The sequence below is a fragment of the Balaenoptera borealis genome (assembly GCF_965194805.1).
Source record: "Balaenoptera borealis genome assembly, chromosome: 13".
Lineage (NCBI taxonomy): Eukaryota > Metazoa > Chordata > Mammalia > Artiodactyla > Balaenopteridae > Balaenoptera > Balaenoptera borealis.
In genome coordinates this window covers 49,940,666-49,966,517 of record NC_138870.1, presented here as the reverse complement: position 1 = coordinate 49,966,517, position 25,852 = coordinate 49,940,666, and the positions used below count along the sequence as shown (strand labels likewise).

Sequence of the window (25,852 nt, the reverse complement as noted above, 5' to 3'; positions counted from 1 at the left end):
AGTGCGATGCTTTCTCTGACTTCTTGTTTGCCAGTCCCACACATCCCAGTCTGACAGACAGCATGGGAAGTAGCTGAGGAGTCACAGGCTGCCATCCTTTCTGCTCTGCTCACAGGAATGCCAACATTCCAAACCTGGGAAAAACAGGAAGGGGATTCTTATCTTTTACCGCCATTGGAAACAAACCTTTCCTTCCAGTTGGGTCCTAGAGAAAAAGGCATCCCTCTTGTTTTCTCGTGCTATCCATTTACTTATCTTTTTTTTTTTAACTTTTTATTTTATATTGGAGTATAGTTGATTAACAATGTTGTGTTAGTTTCAGGTGTACAGCAAAGTGATTCAGTGATACATATACATGTATCTATTCTTTTTCAAATTCTTTTCCCACCTAGGTTGTTACATAATATTGAGCAGAGTTCCCTGTGCTATACAGTAGGTCCTTGTTGGTTATCCATTTTATTTTTATTTTTTAATAGATCTTTATTGGAGTATAATTGCTTCACAATACTGTGTTAGTTTCTGGTGTACAACAAAGTGAATCAGCCATATGCACACATATATCCCCCTATCCCCTCCCACACATAGCCTCCATAGCAGTGTGTACATGTCAACCCCAAACTCCCAATCTATCCCTTCCCCCCTTCCCCCCCACCCCGTAACCATAAGCTCCTTCTCTAAGTCTGTGAGTCTGTTCCCGTTTTGTAAGTAAGTTCTTTTGTAACATTTCTTTTTAGATTCAGCATATAAGCGATATCACATTTCTCTTCATTGTTAATGAAGTCTCTCTTGCCTGTCATATGGGATTTGGCTCCAATAATTTTCACACGTTTAATTAATGCCTTTTCTGTTTTTTTTTTCTTTCGCTTACAAAATGTTAATCTCCTCAAGCCTAAAAATAGTAGGAAAGCATAACCTTCTCTAGAACCTCTATTTTTCTTGTGCTGTCACTATATTTCATCTTCACTTCAAAACTTCACACAAGGGCCGTCCTTGTCTGTAACCTCTTCTTTCTTACCACCTACTCCTAATTCCTTGGTAATGTAAGACCTTCTCTTGCAAGCTTCACTGAATAAATTTTCTCTTAAAGCTGAGCAATGACTTCCTAATCTCCAAAGCCACTAGGCCTCATCTCATTAAAATTTTATATGGTATTTAGCAATTACTTCACTGGACCTTGTACTTGAGACTTTGGCTTCTATCTCACTATATCCCTACACATTCTCCCACGGCTAGTTTTTCTCTTCAGGTCCAACATGTGTAAGTTCTCGTAAAGGTTATATTGTTGACTCTCTTCTCTCTTTACATGCTCTCCGTGATATTTTCTACCTTTATAAATTCAGCTAATGTTTTATACTTGGTGTGTTCCAATTCTCCATCCCCTGTGTCAATCCTTTTCCTAAGTTATAATTCTTCATTTCTTATAGCTTCCTAGACATTTTCAGAAGGATGCCCCCACTGAAATGTTGAATGCCCCTAAGTCTGTTAATTGTAATAAGAGCTGGTACCTAGGCTGAAAGACCCTGAGTCCTTTCTTCCTCCCCTTTCTTGCATATGCCTTTCTTCTTTAATAGCTCTTGAATGCGTCTTTCTTTCCACTCCTCTTCTTTACCACCATGGTTCACACCCCTGTTCCCCTCACAGTCCCCTAAGGGACTCTCTCAACTTCAGTTTCCCATCCTTCCCTCCCACACCTCTCCATACACCAAGCTTCTCTTCAGAATTAATCTCCCAAAAGTACTTCTCATACACAATACTGTAAATCAACTATACTTCAATAAGAATTTTTTAAAGGAAAATTAATACAATAGTGGTTACATTAAAAAAAAAAAAAAAGTACCCCTCAGATTGGGTTACTCCATCATTCAAAAATTTCAGTGGAACCCCATAGCCTTGAATCTAATGCATTACAAAATTTGACTACATTAAATTTGTCTTGCTCATTTTTACCATTCTCTATGTTTTAAGCTGCATAACACTATAGCAGGAAACACCCATCCCACGGGATGTTTATAGGCAGTACATGTAAATAATCAGGTAAGACTTGAGAAATTCTTTACTAGATGGTGTATTTATTTCACAATTTCTCGAAGTCTTGTTATTAATATATTCACTATGCTGACAGGCATTTCAATTTGCTTTAGTTGTAGAATGAAGAACTCCCAGACTTGTTTTAGTGCAGAAAGCTTTCTTTCCGAGAAATCCACCTTCTCTCCACTTACCCAACCCTCCTACATTGTCACGTGATGAAATCACACACTTCCTTCCACACAAATAAACAATGCCTTTTAAAATAAAATCATAAAATTATTTCTGAGAAAGGAAAATCTCCCTTCTCTAAATTCTCAAATAAAGCTATTTGATTATACCATACTATATTCTGTTTTTGAAATTACTCACGTCTCTCTCGCATAGGGGACTGTAAGTATCTTGAGACCATGAACCACAAATAAGTCATAGTTATATTCTCTATAGTGCCTATCCCAGTAACTTCAGCAGAGTATTCTAGGATGTGAAAAACTTTACACTATTTTAAAAATAATAATTCACTTCTTCTAGCCCTCAGGATGGAGAAATTCATGTACATTCAATTATATAAACTAGCCCTTAAATATAACATAATAACTCTAACATGTAGTTAGTTACTCATGCAATCCTAAAACAGACATTGGTGCTAGAATCATTAGCTGGAGATAATGATGAAGCTTAGATCTATTCAATGGATTTAGTTTAAAAGGTTGAATTTATTTCAGTAAATGGGGTACAGGATTCACAAAGGACTAAATAAAACTAGATAAAGAAATTTTGGTCTCACAAAAAGCTTTATTAAAGGCCAGCTGAGTTCTTGTCAAATGTTTTGGAATTTCTAGGATTAATTTCACCCAGTTCAGTTAGGTTCAAACATACAAAATTTATCACCAAGGACTCTGAGGAATGAAGCTGTGTTCAGGGATTCCTGGAGTCTCACGACTCTATCTGGTTCTAAGCAGGCCCCTCTAAGTAGTGGTAATAATTAGATCTCTCAACCTAACCCTATCCTGGGAGGAGTTTGCACTGACTAAGCCATGTTCCTCAGGGACCTAAGAAAAAAATGACCTGAATGTCATTGGTTCCAGTTATTCCCACAGCTGACCCTCTCAAAGGAGTAACAGAGAGATCCCCATCCAAATATAAGAGATTAAGAAATGCTGTAGGTTGAATAACTATTTGCAATATTATGTTCTGTCACACTTGACCTTAAAAGGGGCTGCAAAATGAGAACTACTCTTCATCCCTCTTCATTCCCCACCATGCTTGCATCTTGCTCTAGTTTGTATGCTCCTCCTGGTGAACAGGGAGATTATTATTGTAGATAATTTGGTTAGGAAAAAATGTTAACAATTTTTCTACAATTTTTGAAGCAGTTCTATTTTTTTAAATGTTTGCAATGAGCCATGAAGGTTTCTAGATTCAGAGGAGAACAGTATATTTATTTATGCAGAGAGTTTGTTCTGAAACAGGTAAAACTGAGGTTCCAAACTATTCTTACAGAGCTAGTGAACTGAAGATGATTCTAGGAATCTATTTGCATGAATTGACAATTTTGTTTTGTTTTATTTGTTGTGCTATGTGGCCATAGGCAGAGAAAGAATGTATGGATACCCAGGAGAGAGTAAACAATAAACAAGATGGTTGGCATGGTGCCCACACTGTCCAGCCTGAAGGTTCCAGGGGACAGAGTTTCAAGACAGAAGCTAAAGCAACTATTTTCCTGAGAGATTTTGAGGCTTTTACACAGTGATGGTTTAAGATTCAGATGATAAAATTTGGTGAAGATTTAGACAGGGGGCAATTTGGCCATTATAGCCTGTACCCCAGCTTTGGGTCCTGGGGAACTACTTACTGTGGAGGCATCAGGAAATAAGGTCCTTTCTATCGGCAATGTTTCCACTGAGGGCATTAGAAATGGTGAGAAACAGTAGTGGAAAACTCATTTGATCTCCCTCTGATCTCACGTGATTCCCAGAAATATTTGGTAGGAGACTTTTCGGAGAATTCAAGGTCCTTGTGAAGTCAAGTGAAGGGTGAAGAGTCAGAAAAACTGAGATTATTAATAGCAATCTGACTCCATATTCAGTCAACATTCAATAAATATCAACTGAAAGCCTGCTATGTGCCAAGTACAGTGGCTACAGTGCTGAACAAAACAAATTCTGACCCATGGACATATATTTTAGTGAAGAAGAGATGCAAAAAGAAAGTTACAAATATAAACAAGATAATTACAGGTTGATGCCTTGTATAAAAATATAAACAGGGTATTATGATAGAGAATACTTGTCCAGGGGTAGGGGTAAACAAAAAAGGGTTTGCAAATATTGTAGCCGATAAAAGTAAAACGTGAAGGAATTCTTGTTTTACTTGCTTCTAGAGAGTAGAAGTTGAAGAACCCCCTTCTTTCCTCCCTGCCTTCTTCTCAATCCAAAACACAACAGCAATCAAGATAATTCATTCTCAGTCTAAGAGAAATAAGACTAGATATAATTTCTATAAAGTTCAAGGTTGTTTTTCAAATCTGGTTAACTATTATATGGAAACACTATATTGGAAAATGCCCCCCACGCTCTATGATGCTCAGCCCCAGTGTTCTTGAAAGCTCTCAGGACAAACTCACTTCTCCCTTGCTTCACTTTTTCTTGGCTATGGGTCCCAGGGACTCAGCCTGTTTTCTAATCTTCATGTCCCATTGCCTCTCTGTCCTTTGTAAAAGTTCTACTTTTGCAGTCGTGAACTCAAAGTGGGATAGTCTCCCTAAACCTGCTTTTCCTTGATTCCTCCTTTCTTTTTCAGGTTATTACTAATCATCACTGTGGGGAAACACATGGAAATAGTAAAAATTATTAAAATGTATAAGATTCACTGCTTATGCTGTATTAACTGTGCTGGTCTGGTCTTCAATACAGATCCTGCCTCTCTCTGAGATGATAATTAAAGTGGAAATGAGCTCTTTCTATTCTGAGCTCTTATTCCTAGCGATAAACCTTACCAAGCTTCTTCCTTTATTCTAATTCTGCCCTGATGATGAAATCAAAGTAGAACATTGTTTTTCATATCTTGTTTCCAGGGTTCATTCATTCATTCACTCGCTTAACATTTACTGGGCATCTCATTTCATGCCAAAGAATGGGCCAGACATTGGAAATATAAAGATGACTAAGACATAAGATATTGTCCCAGACCTATAAAATAACTCAATCAATCTAGTAGGTAAATTATGAAGTAGATGATTACAGTAAACATCATTAGATGGCTAAATTCAGATTTCTATGAGGCTAAGAGGAGGAAAACCTCGACTACACGGTGATAGTCAAGAAACAGTCTCAAGAGGAGTTGAAGTAAATCTGATCTGGGTGAGCTGAGTCTTGAAAGATGAACAGGAGCCTCTCCTGGGATGGACTGAGATGGGTTGAGAGTGCGAGTGTTAGATGACAAAAAAAAAATACCAGTTGGTATGTCCTAGAAATGAGAGACAGCATGACACCATGATATGATTGGAGAGAAATGAGAGTAGAAGGGTACATAGTCTATTCATCTTAAAGTTTTGGAAATTATATTCTGCTTTTGGAGCAAAGGAATGATTTAGTTAGTTTGCATTTTAGAAAATAATCCTAGAGATAGGTCAGAGAAGATGGTTGAAGGGAGATAGAGGATGTATCAACAAAGTAGTTAAATTTTATTGCAGTAATCTAGAAAAGCCATCACAAAGCAGTAGCCATGGGGACAGAGAGAAGAAGGGCAGACTTGTTAAAAATAACAATAGCTACAAAAATCTGTTAATGGATACACAATATAAAAAGAGGTAAATTGTGACATCAAAAACGTAAAGTGGGGAATGAGGAGTAAAGGGTTTTTGTATGCAACAGAAGTTAAATTATCATCAAAAAATAGACCATTATATCTATAAGAGGTTTAATGTTAGCCTCATGGTAACCACAAAGCAAAAGCCTACAGATGACACATAAAAGGTCAAGAGAATTAAATTAAGACATACTACTAAGGAAAATCATCAGTTCCTAAAAGAAGACAGCAAGACAGAAAAAAGGAATAAGGGAGCTACAAATTAGTCAAAAAATAATTAACTAGATGGTGTTAGTAAGTCCTCATCCATCAATAGTTCCTTTAAATGTAAATGGATTAAAATTTTAATCAAATGGTATAGAATGGCTAAATGGACAAAAAAAGACCCAACTATATGCTGCCTATAAGAGACTCACTTCAGCTTTAAGAAATGTTCTAGTTTATGTAAATGTTACTTAAACTCTGTAATTATCAAAAATACATGCAGTATAGAAGCTGTATAATAAATAATAATTTTTTTTGTCTGGTTAGTAGATGAAAATACTGTAGCAAGTAATTGTATATTATCTTCCCTCCCTCCATTTCCATTTATTGCATTGTTTCCTTTCTTAACGTAATGTATTTTAATTCTTTAAAACATAAATTTAAAACACTGTAATTATTCAAAGTACTCTTAAGGAGTAAGAGAAAAATGATTTCCTAGTTTTCTATTTTCCAGGAATTACAAGCTCAGTTATTAGTAAAGGTTGACCTAATTGTCTATGATTGTTTTTCAAGTATATTTGCAGTGCTTGAATAAATGAATGATAATAAAAATCCAATAATTACTAAATAGATTTTATATAGGTATTAGGCTTACTGTTAGGAACAAGCAAAAGAAAAGCAGGAGCTACATGGCATCAAAAAAGAAAAGAGCAGGACCACATGAACCTACTAAAAAAACACATTAAAATTATACTTTTTAAAAATTAAAGCTTAATTTAAAATGATTAGTTTATTGAAAATGCATGTTACTCAATATAAAAGAAATTGAATTTTTTCATCCAATTAGTGAAAGAGCATAGTAAAAATACTAAAAAATGAGGTAAATTGTTTTTACCTAGCAGCATAATAAATCAGAAGCAAACTCTGTCAAATATTAGTCATTGAAAACATCAATCTGTACAATGACTCTGCTCTCAACTTCAGGTTTCATGCTTAATCATTTCAGGAGCAAGAAAACCATGAGTCATATTTTACCCAAGAGACATTTTGGAACACATATTCATGGTGCTACCCTCATAAATTTCTTAACGATTTGCCTGAAGGTCAATTGGCAATTAAATAATAGAAACTTTAAGTTCTGAACAGATTATGTGAAGGCGGATTTAATGAGTAATTTAGCTTGCATTGTCAATTGGTCTCATGTAGGTATCCACCGGGAAATATGGGATAGCCTGCAAAACTGGTAAAACACGTAATAGTTCTGAAGCACACTTTATAAGTAAGTGCATAATGTGTAAGCACTGAAGAACATCAGAATATCTGACTCCAGGTCATTTTTTCTAAAGGATTCACTTTAAAAAAAAAAAAAAAAGTTTACATCCAAAGAAGCGTAATTCGTTAATTTATGATACCTACATGCATCATATTTACTTAAAGACTATGATGCAATTATGATAGATTGCAAAATTGGCCTCAAATTATTCCCCTCCCTATAGTATCTACCTCTTTAAATGATTCCTCTTCACATTTACTCTGGGTCTGGCCACGTGACTTGCTATGTGTATTTGTCTGTGCGGGCTGCCATAACAAAATATCACAGATTGGGTGGCAGATTGGGTGGCTTAAACAACAGAAATTTATTTTCTCACTCTTCTGGAGGCTAGAAGTCCCAGATCAGGGTGCCAGCATGGTTAGGTTCTGCTGAAAGCCTTTTTCTTGGTTTGCAGAAAGCTGCCTCCTCACTGTGTGCTTACACTGCCTTTTCTTGGTACATGGGTACAGACCAAGAGAGATTAAGCTCTCTGGTGCCTCTGTTTATCCAACCTCATAAACTAATTACCTCCCAAAGGCCCCCATTTCTAAATACCATTACTTTGGGGGTTAAGACTTCAACATACGAATTGGGGAAGACACAAATATTCAGTCCATGACGCTGTGGCTAAAGAGACAATTGCAAATAAGAAACAAGTAGTTACTTGAAAACCATTTGTGTATTTGAGCCCCTCTTCTCCTGCTGTCCTTGGAACCCTTGTCATCACTACCCTGAAAGGAACCAATGCTAGCCTGCTGGATAATGAGACATGTGGTCTTGTCCCATCTTCATTCTTGCTGACCCAGACTAGCTCACTTATGAGTAACATGACCTGAGAGCTCAGACTGTAACCACTGATTACAGCCACTCTCCCCACCTGACCGGACCCTTCAAATTTAACACTACTTCATATGTGACCTAGGCTCACATATCCCTCCTTGGACACTGTGATATAAATCACCTTATACAGTTCTACCATCAAAGTTCTTCCAGAAGAACCTTCTTTCTTTCTATCACTCATTTCACAAATACTTATCAAACAACTCCTACATGGAAGGAGTTCAATGTGTTAGCATTAGGGGTACAATGATGGAACAAGATGCAGTCCATTCCTTCACAGAGTATACAATTATTTGGAGACAACAACAAGTAAGGAGGAAAATTATAGTTATCTGAACCATCAAACACAGAAAATGATTTGAGTGACCATTTTCTTAGTTCTCCTAATGATGTTACATAAATATTATGCACCTTAATGCATGGGAGATAAGTTAATTTAATCCATTCTAAGACTTATGTCATTAGGTTTAATTTTCTCATCAAAGGTTTAATTTTTTTCATCAAACTCTAGTTGAGGAAAACTGGTCTATGATAATAACTATTGTATTTGGAGGTACAATTAAGCCAGCCTGAGGAGATCATAAATGTATTTTGGTTGAGTCTTGAATGATGAGATGATTTAGTCAAGTGAAAAGAAATAAGAAAAAATGATTCTGACAAGAATATTTTGCAAAGGTTCCTAGTAAGAGAGATACTTAGAGAGCTAACAGATAAAGTTGACTCTCTTTCTGTTAGACAACGAATGATGCTGCAGAAAATATTACAGCAGAGTCCAAAAGAGCCTGAAGTCACTTGGAAGAAGTGATACACTGAATGAAACACATAGTTGCACCTTTATAAAGTGTTACCAATATTAAGTTCAGTGTTATGGGTAAGAAATGGATATTGCGATATCTTCTTCATTGTTGCCAATATCCTCCTAGGTTATATGAGACAGTTATTCACTATTTCTATCATTTTAGCCTATTTCTATCATTATAGCCTACACTGAAGAGAAAAAAGTATTAATAAACGTTAATGTAAAATGTTTTATTGCTAAAAAAAATTAAATACACTAATAAGGACCACTAGTGGACCAAAAACACCATATTCACTGGCAACTAGTCTAGTTTATAAGTAACACAGTGCATCTCCTTCCTGAGTTAGGCTTAACTTTGTTCAACATCATGGGAGTTTCATCTTCAGTATTTATTCTATGTTGATGACTTGGTCCTACTAGTATATTCCAGAACTAGTCTCGAGAAACAAGTGAATCTATTTACCAATTACTGTCAGAAAGATCAGCTCAATATTAATTATGCCAAAACTAACTCATCATTTTTGGTTGTTGCTCTTCTACACTCAGATATAAAATGCTAAAAATTCTATCCAACAGGTTAGGTTCATTATACATGGGAAGATTATGTAGCGAAATCATCCTGACATGCTCACTACACTGCTCAAAATTCCTAAATTTTATAAGAGCCTTTTAAGTTATTTTATGATAGAGGTAATAGAAATGGAAACTTCCTGCTTACAAAATATCCCAAGTCAGAGTCAACTTTTTTATGCTTTATAGTGCAGAATTCCACAGTTTTATTAAACCTTTGGTTCAAATAGCTGACTAGATACAAAACTGCATTTGAATTAAAGCTCTTGTACTATTGTAAACTACTCTTGCAAAACCATATTAGTACAGACATGGCACAGCCTTCTATCTAGGTAAGAATACAAGTAATGCTCTTTGATTTTTATATGATAATGTCATTTTTGCAACCCACATAATTAGAACACAAAGCAGATCTACCTTATTACAATAGGCAATACAGAACTGCCAACCTCTTTAGTCTTAATTATCTGCTATTCAAATTTAGTCAAAAGTCAGCCAACAGATCAAGATATTTCTGTAAATTTTCATTTGGATATAATGGTGATGAAAAATAAAATCTGAAAAGAGATAATCAAATTAAATAACTAACCAAATGATAATTATAGTAACAACAACAATAAACGTATCCATGTCAAAAGCATAGTGTGGTGAAACAATAAGGCTGCTGGAATCTGGAACCATCAATGAAGCAGAAGTTCATCTTCTTCATGATAGAGGGGACTTAAAGGACTCCATGCAAAATGGGAGACAAGAGAGTCTGGCTCACTGATGTAAGCCAGGTGCTGGTCTGGGCTGTATTCCATACCCTCTCTAATCCCTCCTGAATGGAGGAAGAAAAAATAAAACTGTTGCCCATCACCACCTGGGACAATTGTTTTTTGTTTTTTTTTTACATTGGAGTCAATGGGACCCAGGCATAACTTTGCAACAAAAATCAAACGAAGCTACTCCATGGCTTACATCCTAGATGTCTATAGTTTCCAAACAAGCACAGAATGTGGAGCAGTGGTTACTCTCCTATACTTTAAAAACTGCTTGTTGAAGCTATGCATATCTTACAATCATCAATTTCTCTTCTAGGTGTGCACATTTTTGCACAAGAAGACATGTAAACAAATGTTTATAGCAGTGTGGAAGTAAGAGTTTAAAAAATTAGAAAGAATTTAAATGTCTGTCAATAGGAGAATGATAATTAAAGTATGTATATTCACAGAATGGAATATACAGAGTTAAATTGGATGAGCTCAAGTTATATGTTTGAGTCATCTCAAATAAACGAAGCATGTGGTAAAAGGACAAATTCAGTACACCAATATATGAGGTCTGATAACTAATAAAAACTTTATTAAATATTATATATGAAACATTCATATATAGTAATAATATAAAACCACGAATGAGAATGATAAACTCCAAATTCAGCAAGGCTGTTATTACAGGGCACAGGGAAGGAGAGAAGGGGAGCAATAGCAGAGGAGAAAAGCATGGGTCTCCGTCTGCATCTATGAAGTATTAGCACTTACGGAACTAAGATAAGATTTAATTATTCAACAAGTAACTATATTATGTACACTCTATGTGCTTGGCACTATTCTAGGCACTGAGAATAGCGATAAAAAAAAAAAACCAGGCTGAAACTGCTACTCTCACAGAGCTTACCTTCTAGTAGAAAAATAGGTGAAGGCAAAGAAGAAACAACTAAATGAAAAGTATTTCCCATGATGATAACCTCTGTGGAGTAAAATGAAACCCAAAAGGGAGTAATGGAAAGCTGGGGGTAGAATGGTGCAATGTTAAATCTTTTGGTCAAAGAATGCCTCCCGGGGACAGCCTCACTGAGAAAGTGACTTTTAAACAAATAACCAAAAATAGGTGTCAGTATAAAATATAAGGTTGCCTGGAAGAAGAGTTCTGGTAGAGGGAAGAACATATGCAAAGGTACTGAGGCTGCAGTGTGCGTGACAAGTTCAAAATGAAAGAGATGTAGAGGCACACAGTAAACAATAAAAAGTTATATTACTATTAAAAGTTAAAAGTTATATAACTATTCTTTAATAGTGATAATGCTCAAGTTATTTTAACAGAACTATCTGGTCGGGTAGGAGATAGAAAAATGTATTATACATGGATTTTGGTCTCCAATATACAGATTCAAGTCTCCAATACCTTCTAAGCAGCCAGTATCACACTGAGAATAAGTCATAAAAGAAGGAAGGAAGGCTGAGCCGGCAAAATATTAGTTTCCCTAGAAAATTTCCAGTCAACTCTCTTATCTAAAAAAAAAAAATGACAGGAAGAAAGAAGCATTTTGCAAAAAAAAATCAAATGCTTCTCCATATCCTTTCTCTTATACTACCCCCGTGTGACGGTTAATTTGATATATCAACTCAGCTAAGCTATGATACCCAGCTGTTTGGTCAAATACCAGTCAAGATATTGCTGTGAAGGTATTTTGTAGATGTAATTAACATTTACAATCAATTGACTTCCAGTAAAGAAAATTACCCTCCACAACGTGGGTGGGCCTTATCTGATCAGTTGAGGGCCATACAAGCAAAAACTGAGGTTTCCCAAAGGAGGAACAATTCTGCCTCAAGATTGTAACATAAAAATCCTGTCTGTCTCCAGCTTGCTGGCTGCCCCTATGAACTTTGGACTCAAGTCTGCAACATCAACTCTTACATGGATTGCCAGCCTGCCAGCCTGCCCTATAAATTTCAGACTTGCCAGCCTCCATGATCATGTGAACCAAGTCCTTAAAATTAATCTCTTGGTTTTGTGTCTCTGGAGAACCCTGACAAATTTTGGTACCATGAAATGGAAAGTTACTGTGAAGAATACTTAAACGTTTGGAAGTGGCTTTGGAACTGGGTAATGGGTAGAGGCTGGAAGAGTCCTGAGGAGCTTGACTGTAAAAGCATAGATTGTCTTGACCAGAATATTGCTAGAAATATGAATGTTGAAGATGCCTTTGCTGAGGTTTCAGATAGAAATAAGAAATATGTTATTGGTTACTGAAGGAAAGATGATCCTTGTGACAGAGAACGTGGCTGAATTGTGTTCTTCTTTTGGGTGGAAAGTAGAACTTGTAAGTGATAAAACTGGACATTGAGCTGAGGATGTCACTTCCAACAAAGTGTGGAAGGCATGGCCTGGTCACTCCTTGCTTTGCATAGTACAATGGGAGAAGACAAAAATTGAAGCAATTGAAGAAATTGTTAAGCAAGAAGCAACCAGGACGTGATGATTTGGAAAATCCGCAGCCTATCCAAATAGTGTACTCTGGAAACAGTCAAGAACAACCATTTCCTAAAGGGATTAGGTGTGTGACTCACGGATCCAATCAACCAACTCATCAGAAGCCAGGGACCGAGATGCAGAAATCCAGAAAAGATCTAAACATTTTGTACCAGCAGAAACACTGTCAGCATGGATTCAAAGGAACAGAAGTAGGATGAAATCAAGGAAGAATGACTCTGAGGGGAGAACCACAGATGGAGATGTCTCAGCTAAGGACCATTTCAGTTCCAGAGGGTGAAGCTGCCTCCCCCATTCTAGGAGGCAGGGCTTAGGGGTGGGGTCACCCCAGCAGGTCCAGAGGACAGAGCAACAAGCCACAGAGAATTGTTCTCAGGTTTTAAGCCTAATGGAATTTGTCCAGCTAAGCTGAAAAGCTACTTTAGAGTTTTGGACTAGTGATCCTTTTGTTCCTTCCAATTTCTCCCTTTATAAAGGAGAATGTCTATTCCGTATCTGTCTAACTGTTGTATCTTGGAAACAGAATACTTGTTTTCTAGGCTTCACAGGCTCACAGATGGAGAGGAATTTTGCCCTGGCTGGACCATACCCCAAGCCTCACCCACAACTGATTTAGATAAAATTTGGACTTAGAGTTGATGCTGGAATGGTTGACTTTGGGGATACTGGGATTGGGTGAACATATTGTTTACATGGGAAGGACATGAGTTTTGGGAGTATCAGAAGGCAAACTGTTTTGGGATGAACTGTGTCCCTCAAAAAAAGATATGTTTAAGTCCTAACCTCCAATCTCAGAATATGACCTTATTTGGAAATAGGGCCAGTGTAGATGTTATTAGTTAAGATAAGGTCATACTGGAGTATGATGGATTTCTAATCCAATATGACAGATGTCCTTATAAGAAGATGGCCACGTGAAGACAGAAACCCAGGGAGAATGCCATGTGAAGATGGAGGCATAAATTGGAGTTATGCCGTCATACCTGGGTCTATCAGAAGGTAGAAGAGGAAAGGAAGGATCCTCTCCCAGAAGCTTCCAAGAAAGCACAGCCTAGTCAATACTTTGATTTCAGACTTCTAGTCTCCAGAAATGAGAGAGAATACCTCTCTGTTGTTTCAAGCCACCTAGTCTGTGGTACTTTGTTATGGCAGCCCTAGGAAGTGCTCAGTAAGGATTTAGAGTCTACCAGCTAAAGTTTTATATAAATTTACATGATTCTCATACAAAATAAGTGAAGGAAGCTCTATTATTGTTATAACCCCCATTTATAGCTTACTTCACAGAGGCTCTTACAGGTTATGTGATTTACCCATGATTGGCAAAGCGAGTTAACTGCGATGCTGGGACTTTAAGCAAAGTTTTCCAACACCTAGGGTGTAGACCCTTTACAGAATTGAAAGCATTGATACTCTGTTTCCTTCCATTTTAGATGGATCTTATGTGTCTGTATGCATGCATGCATGTGTGTGTGCATGTGTGTATATATATATGTGTGTGTGTGTTAATATTTATGGGTAACTGTCAAAGGACCTTGGTGAACTCTTCAGCAATTCATGGAGTAGATCTGAGAATGAGCTAAAGGAACAGAGACAAACTTTTTGATGGTAATTTGATTTGCATACTCTCAGTAGAAAACTGAGAAGTAGGTGAATATCCAATGGACACAGTGAATTAGACTAGCACCTACATATTAATACATGCAAGCCAGGTTCTGAATATAAATATCTAATAATCAAAGATGAATTGAAGAGTATGCTAAAACATGATAAGACATTTATACATACCCAACTTTAAAAAAACACTGTCAGGGTCTCAAACTTAGTTTTATTGACCATCATAGTCAAATAATTGTTTTATCTTTAGATTGAATGCAGATTATTTCAAACTTTACATGAAGATGCTTCATATATATGTGCATATGCTGATTTTACTCATATTTAAAATTTCCTTAATTAGTGAAACTTCAGCCACCTGAATATTTAAGTTATAAATTATGAACCTGTCAGCATGGCTTTAGTGTATGGCAGAAGGAGAAGTGGCAAAACTCTCTTCTCTAACCTTAAGAACATAAACATACCTAAGCAAATCCATATACAGACAAAGGACTGGATTATATAAGTTTTAATAAATTGATAAGAAAAGTTTCAGCCACACTTAGGGTGAATCTGGAAAATACCACTGCACAACTACACCTTAAATGCCAGTACTTATTTAGCTATTCCTCCAAATGGAAATGTATTGAGGACTAAAGAATGATTTCCTTTTCAAAAACAGCATGAACACTAAGAAACCATTAACTCTATTTGTCACCCAGTAAATAGAGTTTTTGATACCAGTGCCAGCACTTTCAATAGCACTTGTTACTTTCCTTCTCTGGATCCAGATCCTCATATATAAAATGTGATGGTTCTTCAAGGTTTCTATGAGTTCCAAATTTCAATTGCAAGATCATCGATCACTGTCTGACATTTAATTTCAGTTCAGGAGAAATATAAATGGAAATCTGCAATAAGTAGTTCCACAATAACATTTAGCTTTTGAGGTTTACTTGTCTTTATCGTGTGAGTCCAAATACAACCAAAACAAGTTTTCCTGGCCTTGGATACTTGCTGAATAAAGATAACAATGGCCAGACACTTTAGAAAGAACAGAAAATATATACATTTATCTAATTTATGGCTCCGGTGGCATAAGTAATGTATCTCTTTATGTTGGGAACTCAGTACAGAATATGACTACTCTGTAAATGTATAGAGTAGATACTTTTATTTTTAGAAACCAGCTTGGAAAACTGTAAAATTAATAAGCAATGTCTTTAATTACATATAAATTATACAGATAGCATCACCCACAATAACTTCAAATCTTGCTATAATATAGTCCCAAACGTTTTGGGAACAAATTACCTAAGCCTCATAATAAAACCCAATTCATTTTTACAGTTTCTTAGCAAAGTACACATAGACATTTATAAATCATTATGATTTAGAATAAGAAAAATAAGATTACTTTTGATATTGTTATCTAATATCAAGTTAGAATGACATTTTAGGGATTAAAGATTCAGAGTTACTTTCAAAATTCCAGTGTTAAGTAAAATTTTAGATTTTCTTACAAAGGAAGACTTGGCCGACTATATAATGTACTATATAGTGTAAGTGTGATTAATACATCTTTCAGCCAAGAGGTTTAAGAATGACAACAGTTAGTTTTATAAAAACATTAAAAACTCTATTTTCCTAATACAAGCATAGAATACCTCATTAGCCTTAACTCAGTACCACTCAAAAGCAAAATCTTTTTCTATCAGCTAACATTAACAGACTTTCTCACTGTCTTTCATTAACCTCAGAACATGAAATCAGTTGATATTAAAGGAATAAAAAATGTCTATAATCTAAAGTATAGCTTAGGATAGATTGGTTCAAGATGGTAGAGTAGAAGGACATGTGCTCACTCCCTCTTGCAAGATCACTGGAATCACAACTAACTGTTGAACAATCATCAACAGGAAGACACTGGAACTCACCAAAAAAGATATCCCACATCCAAAGACAAAGGAGAAGCCACAATGAGATGGTAGGAAGGGCACAATCACAATAAAATCAAATCCCATAACCGCTGGGTAGGTGACTCACAAACTGGAGAACACTTATACCACAGAAGTCCACCCACTGGAGTGAAGCTTCTGAGCCCCACGTCAGGCTTCCCAACCTGGGGGTCTAGCATCAGGAGAAGGAATTCCCAGAGAATCAGACTTTGAAGGCTAGTGGGATTTGATTGCAGGACCTCGACAGGACAGGGGGAAACAGAGACTCCATCTTGGAGGGCACACACAAAGTAGTGTGCACATCAGGACCCAGGGGGAAGGAGCAGTGACCCCATAGGAGACTGAACCAGACCTACCTGCTAGTGTTGGAGGGTCTCCTGCAGAGGCGGGGGGTGGGGGGTGGCTGTGTCTCACTGTGAGGACAAGGACACTGGCAGCAGAAGTTCTGGGAAGTACTCCTTGACGTGAGCCCTCCCAGAGTCCGCAATTGGACCCACCAAAGAACCTGTAGCCTCCAGTGCTGGGTCATCTCAGGCCAAACAACCAACAGGGAGGGAACCCAGCCCCACCCATCAGCAGACAAGCAGATAAAAGTTTTACTGACCTCTGCCCACCAGAGCAACACCCAGCTCTACCCACCACCAGTCCCTCCCATCAGGAAGCTTGCACAAGCCACTTAGACAACTTCATCCACCAGAGGGCAGAGAGCAGAAGCAAGAAGAACTACAATCCTGCAGCCTGGGGAACAAAAACCACATTCACAGAAAGACAGACAAGATGAAAAGGCAGAGGGCTATGTACCAGATGAAGGAACAAGATAAAACCCCAGAAAAACAATTAAATGAAGTGGAGATAGGCAACATCCAGAAAAAAAATTCAGAATAATGACAGTGAAGATGATCCAGGACCTCGGAAAAAGAATGGAGGCAAAGATCGAGAAGATGCAAGAAATGTTTAACAAAGACCTAGAAGAATTAAAGAACAAACACCTAAAAGGATTAAAGAACAAAGAACAGATGAACAATACAATAACTGAAATGAAAAATACACTAGAAGGAATCAATAGCAGAATAACTGAGGCAGAAGAACGGATAAGTTACCTGGAAGACAGAATGGTGGAATTCACTGCCGTGGAACAGAATAAAGAAAAAAGAATGAAAAGAAATGAAGACAGCCTAAGAGGCCTCTGGGACAACATTAAACGCAACAACATTCACATTATAGGGATCCCAGAAGGAGAAGAGAGAGAGAAAGGACCCAAGAAAATATTTGAAGAGATTATAGTTGAAAACTTCCCTAATATGGGAAAGGAAATAGCCACCCAAGTCCAGGAAGCTCAGAGAGTCCCACACAGAGTCCCACGCAAGGAGAAACACGCCGAGACACATAGTAATCAAATTCACAAAAATTAAAGACAAAGAAAAATTATTGAAAGCAACAAGGGAAAAATGACAAATAACATACAAGGGAACTCCCATAAGGTTAACAGCTGATTTCTCAGCAGAAACTCTACAAGCCAGGAGGGAGCGGCACGATATATTTAAAGTGATGAAAGGGAAGAACCTACAACCAAGATTACTCTAGCCGGCAACAGTCTCATTCAGATTCGATGGAGAAATCAAAAGCTTTACAGACAAGCAAAAGGTAAGAGAATTCAGCACCACCAAACCAGCTCTACAACAAATTCTAAAGGAATTTCTCTAAGTGGGAGGCACAAGAGAAGAACAGGACCTACAAAAACAAACCCATAACAATTATGAAAATGGTAATAGGAACACACATATCGATAATTACCTTAAACGTGAATGGATTAAATGCTCCAACCAAAAGACACAGGCTTGCCGAATGGATACAAAAACAAGACCCATATATATGCTGTCTACAAGAGACCCACTTCAGACCTAGGGACACATACAGACTGAAAGTGAAGGGATGGAAAAAGATATTCCATGCAAATGGAGATCAAAAGAAAGCTGGAGTAGCAAAACTCATATCAGAGAAAATAGACTTTAAAATAAAGAATGTTGCAAAAGACAAGGAAGGACACTACATAATGATCAAGGGATCAATCCAAGAAGAAGATATAACAATTATAAATATATATGCACCCAACATAGGAGCACCTCAATACATAAGGCAACTGCTAACAGCTATAAAAGAGGAAATTGACAGTAACACAGTAATAGTGGGGGACTTTAACACCTCACTTACACCAATGGACAGATCATCCAAACCGAAAAGTAATAAGGAAACACAAGCTTTAATGACACAATAGACCCGATACATTTAATTGATATTTATAGGACATTCCATCCAAAAACAGCAGATTACACTTTCTTCTCAAGTGCACATGGAACTTTCTCCAGGATAGATCACATCTTGGGTCACAAATCAAGCCTCGGTAAATTTAAGAAAATTGAAATCATATCAAGCATCTTTTCCGACCACAACACTATGAGATTAGAAATAAGTTACAGGGGAAAAATAAATAAAAAACACAAACACATGGAGGCTAAACAATACGTTACTAAATAACCAAGAGATCACTGAAGAAATCAAAGAGGAAATCAAAAAATACCTAGAAACAAATGACAATGAAAACACGATGACCAAAAACCTATGGGATGCAGCAAAAGCAGTTCTAAGAGGGAAGTTATAGCTATACAAGCCTACCTCAAGAAATAAGGAAAATCTCAAATAAATAATCTAACCTTACACCTAAAGCAATTAGAGAAAGAAGAACAGAAAAACCACAAAGTTAGCAGAAGGAAAGAAATCATAAAGATCAGACCAGAAATAAATGAAAAAGGAATGAAGGAAACAACAGCAAAGATCAATAAAACTAAAAGCTGGTTCTTTGAGAAGATAAACAAATTTGATAAACCTTTAGCCAGACTCATCATGAAAAAGAGGGAGAGGACTCAAATCAATAAAATTAGAATAGAAAAAGGAGAAGTTACAATGGACACTGCAGAAATACAAAGCATCATAAGACACTACTACAAGCAACTCTATGCCAATAAAATGGACAACCTGGAAGAAATGGACAAATTCTTAGAAAGGTTTAACCTTCCAAGGCTGAACCAGGAAGAAATAGAAAATATGAACAGACCAATCCCAAGTAATGAAATTGAAACTGTGATTAAAAATCTTCCAACAAACAAAAGCCCAGGACCAGATGGCTTCACAGGTGAACTCTATCAAACATTTAGAGAAGAGCTAACACCCATCCTTCTCAACCTCTTCCAAAAAATTGCAGAGGAAGGAACACTTCCAAGCTCATTCTATGAAGCCACCATCACCCTGATACCAAAACCAGAAAAAGACACTACAAAAAAAGAAAATTACAAGCCAATATCACAGATGAATATAGATACAAAGTTAATGCACAGAAATCTCTTGCATTCCTATACACTAACAACAAAAGATCAGAAAGAGAAATTAAGGAAACAATCCCATTCACCATTGCAACAAAAAGAATAAAATACCTAGGAATAAACCTACCTATGGAGGTAAAAGACCTGTACTCATAAAACTATAAGACATTGATGAAAGAAATCAAAGATGACACAAACAGATGGAGAGGTATATCATGTTCTTTGCTTGGAAGAATCAATACTGTGAACATGACTATACTACCGAAAGCAATCTACAGATTCAGTGCAATCCTTATCAAATTACCAATGGCATTCTTTACAGAACTAGAACAAAAAAATCTTAAAATTTGTATGGAGACACGAAAGACCCCGAATAGCCAAAGCAATCTTGAGGGAAAAAAACGGAGCTGGAGGAATCAGACTCCCTGACTTCAGACTATACTACAAAGCTACAATAATCAGGACAATATGGTACTGGCACAAAAACAGAAATATAGATCAATGGAACAGGATAGAAAGCCCAGAGATAAACCCACGCACCTATGGTCAGCTAATCTATGACAAAGGAGGCAAGGATGTACAATGGAGAAAAGACAGCCTCTTAAATAAGTGGTGCTGGGAACACTGGACAGCTACATGTAAAAGAATGAAATTAGAACACTCCCTAACACCATACACAAAAATAAACTCAAAATGGATTACAGACCTAAATGTAAGACCGGACACTATATAAAACTCTTAGAGGAAAACATAGGAAGAATACACTTTGACATAAATCACAGCAAGATCTTTTTTGATCCACCTGCTAGAGTAATGGAAATAAAAACAAAAATAAACAAATGGGACCTAATGAAACTTAAAAACTTTTGCACAGCAAAGGAAACTACAATCAAGATGAAGAGACAACCCTCATAATGGGAGAAAATATTTGCAAATGAATCAACAGACAAAGGATTAATCTCCAAAATATATAAACAGCTCACACAGCCAATATTAAAAAAACAAACAACCCAATCAAAAAATGGGCAGAAGACCTAAATAGACATTTCTATTTAGACATACAGGTGGCCAAGGGGCACATGAAAAGCTGCTCAAGATCACTAATTATTAGAGGAATGCAAATCAAAACTACAATGAGGTATCACCTCACACCAGTTAGAATGGGTGTCATCAGAAAATCTACAAACAACAAATGCTGGAGAGGGTGTGGAGAAAAGAGAACCATCTTGCATTGTGCTTTATTTTTTAATTTAATTTAATTTATTTTTTATATAGCAGGTTCTTATTAGTTTCTTGCACTGTTGGTGGGAATGTAAATTGATACAGCCACTGTGGAGAACAGTATGGAGGTTCCTTAAAAAACTAAAAATAGAATTACCACATGACCCAGCAATCCTGCTACTGGTCATATACCCAGAGAAAACCATAATTCCAAAAGACATATGCACCCCAATGTTCATTGCAGCACTATTTACAACAGCCAGGTCATGCCCATCGACAGATGAATGGATAAAGAAGATGTGGTACATATATACAATGGAATATTACTCAGCCATAAAAAGGAATGAAACTGAGTCATTTGTAGAGACATGGTTGGACCTAGAGACTGTCATACAGAGTGAACTAAGTCAGAAAGAGAAAAACAAATATCATATATTAATGCATATATGTGGAATCTAGAAAAATGGTACAGATGAACCGGTTTGCAGGGCAGAAATTGAGACACAGATGTAGAGAACAAAAGTATGGACACCGAGGGGGGAACAGGGGGCGGGGGCGGTGGTGGGATGAATTGGGATTGACATATATACACTAATATGTATAAAATAGAAACTAATAAGAACCTGCTGTATAAAAAAATAAAATAAAATTCAAAAAAAGAAATAAAGTGTAGCTTAACATGGGTACAAGTTGTATAATTTAAAAGTTACCTGAATAGAGAGAGAACATGAGTTTGCCACTTCTCAGGGCTCAGAACTGAGAAGAGAGTCAACTGATCATTAACTTTTAGCTGGAAGCAAACTTGCACACTTATCTCAGGAGACTCTCTGCTCTGCCCTCCCCTCTTTCTTCTCTCAAATTAGGGGAAAGGTAGCTCTATCTCTTCTTGAAGGTCTTGCTTTGACATGCACCATTAATTCATACTTTTTATAGTGTAAAGTTAACTTGGCTTAAATTACATTCTGGGTCAAAGAAGGTAACTAAGTCTCGTAATTTGGTTAAATTTAATCTTCTGATTAAATTTCTGCTAAATTTAACCTTCTGAATCTCTTTCTCTGATGTTTATATAACCACATTTTCAAATGGATGTACCATGATGTGGTTTAATATCATGAATAGAACACATTGCAAAAGTAATATAATATATAAATTAAACTGTCAATGAATCTTCACCTAGTCTGACTAGATAACTTGATCAGTTATGAACAATAATAAAGAGGCCCAGGTCATGTGTTAAATCCCTTGAGAGGCAGATAATTTCATTTTGTTGCCTAATCATATACTACATGCCTTACTTGGCCAGCCATTCTGTAAATGTCTGCCCTCTGTCATAAAGGGTCCTCCCCTAAGACTGTGATTGGGGGGACTTCCCCAGTGGTGCAGTGGTTAAGAATCCGCCTGCCAATGCAGGGGACACGGGTTCGAGCCCTGGTCCAGGAAGATCCCACATGCCGCAGAGCAACTAAGCCCGTGCACCACAACTACTGAGCCTGTGCTCTAGAGCCCGCAAGCCGCAACTACTGAGCCCGTGCTCCACAACAAAGAGAAGCCACCACAAAGAGAGGCCTGTACACTGCAACAAAGAGTAGCCCCCACTCACTGCAACTAGAGAAAGCCCGCACGCAGCAACGAAGACCCATCATAGCCAAAAATAAATAAATTAATTAATAAATTAAAAAAAAAAACAGGAACTGGGGAATCTGATGGTGGGTCAGTGTTGACATTTTTGGATTTGAAGAACTTACAATAAGTTCTGGAGAAATGAAGAGCTATCGTTTAGTGGGTGTTTCCCATATTCTACATAGGTTATTGTACCAAACAATTTACATCCATGACCTCATTCTTTAAACCACATAAGATAGACATTATGATACATATTTACAGTATGAGGACACAGAGGCTCAGAGTTTGGTTACTTAGGTCAGATAGTTAGTAAACATTGGGTCTTGGATTCCAATTTTGGTTATGTGGGTCCAAGGTCCATGTTCCTCTCCGCTGAACAGCAGGTCAGCCTTTCTATGGTCAATGGATGAGGAGAATTTGATTTCCTACATGAAAGATGCCATTATTTAGACTTAGACAATAAGCAATGACTTGTAAAATATGATTCCCAAAGATTTTAATAGGCTGCGTTTCTAAATGTACATATATAATGGTTACAATAACCAGGTAGTAACAAATAATCTCTGGACATTTCCTCTAATTTATTTAGCTAAATAATGCAAATGCCTTTAAAAATAAGACGTGATATTTTTATGTCTTCTATTAAAACCTTAAGTTCAAAAAATATAATGAAACAAAATAAAAGCATTCAGGGAATTTTGCCTTGTACAAAATTAGACATACACTGAAGTTTTAACACACTAAATAAACTGTAATGTGGATTTCACAATTATATAGTACATATAGCAATCAAAAGCAGATGACGTCTTTACTGAGAACTCTTCAAATACCTTTGTCCCAACACAGCAAAGTGCTTAGTAGCTAGGAAGTGTTCAATGCATTTATTTAGGATAGAATTACCTGATGCAACATAGGTGACTAATCAATTAATAATAACTTCACTCTGTACTCTGTAGATATACCTCAAGTAGTTTTTTTTTCAAAAAAGGTGGTAGAATAAAATTTCATTAGTCATTTGCTTCATCAACTACTTTTATATAAAGCCAAATGACAATAAGACTTAATTCTATGCAAATAAATGATTATTAACTTTATTAAGCAAACAGGCCATTAATTATACCAAGAATGTTAAATTTAAAAAGCTCTCATATGTGTGATTAATATTTTTACTTAGTATTATTACAAAAAGTTCTAAAGTTAAATAAAAAGAGAAATACAAAGACATATTCTAAGATTGATATGTAAAAATTACGTTATCAAGAAAATAACCTGATAACGTAAGATCTAAAAAAATTAGAATTGGCAGGAACATTACATTACATTACATTACTGTTCACATGTGTGAACAGTACATTTTGTACTTATTTTGTATGATTTTGCTTATTGGTACAACAATATTAAATTCTTAAGAAATTACTATTCAAAGACAGTGATGTTTATTACATAAACCTTTGAGAAAGAAAAGCCAAATACAAAACAGACTTGTACACCATGAGCCCAGGGGAGAAAATGGCTGAAGGTGACTAACCTTTGCCAAGGTTACAAATTCTCAAAGTAATTCCAAAAATGTGGTAATGTGAGTTTTTTTTTAAAATTCCAGTTTCCAAAATTCTTCAATAATTCGGGGATGAGAGAGAGAGAGAGAGGAAACGGTCTCAGAGGAAAACCTTGATAAACAGCATGTGTGCTCTTGGAACAGGTTATTAATTCTGCCTTTGAAATATGACAGTGAGTTCCTGGCAATGAACTTGTTTATAACATTATTCCCAAGTTCTATGCAGCATTCGCACATTTCCCTTGTGAGATTTTGATGTTTTTCGCATTATGACTAAGGAGTGAAAACTGAGTTCGTGGGGAAAACCCAAGTTTTTCATCTGAATAAAAATTGCAAGAAATTCTGCAAGGCGGAAAGCTCAGATATAGATATTTGGGTGAGGAAAAGCAGTGAACTAGTCAAAAGACTAATCAAACACCTCACAAACATAATGGGAATCTTTTAAAGGATGGCTTTTCTCATTTGGATAATTTTTTTTTCCTATTCTTTTCCTGGAAAGAGTACTGTAATCTTAACATTCATTTAGCATAATTGACTGTGATCCCGTTATTTTCTGAATTCTAGAATTATAATGGAGTTTGAAATCAGCATATAATAGAAGAAAACAACCCAAATTTATTCTGAGTTAATTATCCTTTGGAGTTATAATGTAAAAAGAAATCCTTTTTTTTTTAAACCTTGATAAGCATAAAAGGAAAATAAGTCTTTAGTTAAATTTGCTTGCATAAAATAATTCCTTTATGGTTTCAAAATACCACAGGAAAATACAATGGGATCAAAGAGGTCCTAAACATATAATATAGAGGTATTCTACCATTTCCACGGATTTCCCTCTTTTTGCTGATGACAGCGGCTCACTAATAGAACAGAATTATTGGAAGCATGATTTGAGTATAGGGAACATTTAAGACCCTTCCTTCTTTGACTGTTACCCAATTAATAGATCTTACTATATTCAGCCAATACAGGAAACACATTCAGAGAGAGAGTACTTCGGAAATACCCTTCTAGCTCAGAACTTCTGACTCCTCTTAGCTCCCTGTCATTGCCCTCAGCGTGCACATGGCCTCATAGCTTTCTAGTAAACGCAGCAGCACCTGCCAGTGACTCAGCTCAAAGTCAGAGTCACCAATCCTGTCTCCCCTTCTCTAACATCAAATCAAATTACCAATCCTGGTAGAGTCTACTTCCACAAGGACTCAAATCCATCTCCTTCCCTTTTTTCCCACAGGTACCATTTTATTTCAATAAATTTGGTAGCTTTCCAATTGTTATACCAGCATCTGATTTCTCTACTTGAGTAAAGCCTCAGTATCTTTGCCTAAATTGGACAGTTAGTACAAGTTCAGACCATGGCACTGTGGTCAATAACTCCTCACTGCCGCTTTCCAACCCTCATAACCCACAGCCATCTTTGTGCACGCATGCACGCCCACACACACACACACACACACAAGTATACCTGGGGGATATGTTATAAGATAATATGATCAAGTGTGTAGTTTCCATCTATTACTATAGTCAGTAATACTAACATTGGAGTTTTAATGTGCTTTGGCTTTTCACTGCCTTTAGTAAATTAGAAGCCATTATTTCTCCTGGTTTTAAATAAAATGCTACAAAGGCATTAGACATTAATATAAGATATGAGTAAATAGAGCTGAAGGCAACATTACATCCACTGGCCCAGTCACATCTCACCAGGGA

At 36.6% G+C, this 25,852-nt stretch overlaps 1 protein-coding gene and 1 long non-coding RNA gene across 9 annotated transcripts in view; one reads left to right on the top strand and one right to left on the bottom strand.

Moving 5' to 3' along the window:
* The window catches only part of LOC309609610, a 705,176-nt gene that overhangs the window by 387,852 nt on the left and 291,472 nt on the right, over positions 1-25,852 (top strand). The window lies entirely within an intron of this gene.
* Positions 1-25,852, bottom strand: part of SLC16A7 (solute carrier family 16 member 7) — a 171,879-nt gene that overhangs the window by 83,073 nt on the left and 62,954 nt on the right. The gene's annotated exons all lie outside the window — the stretch shown is intronic.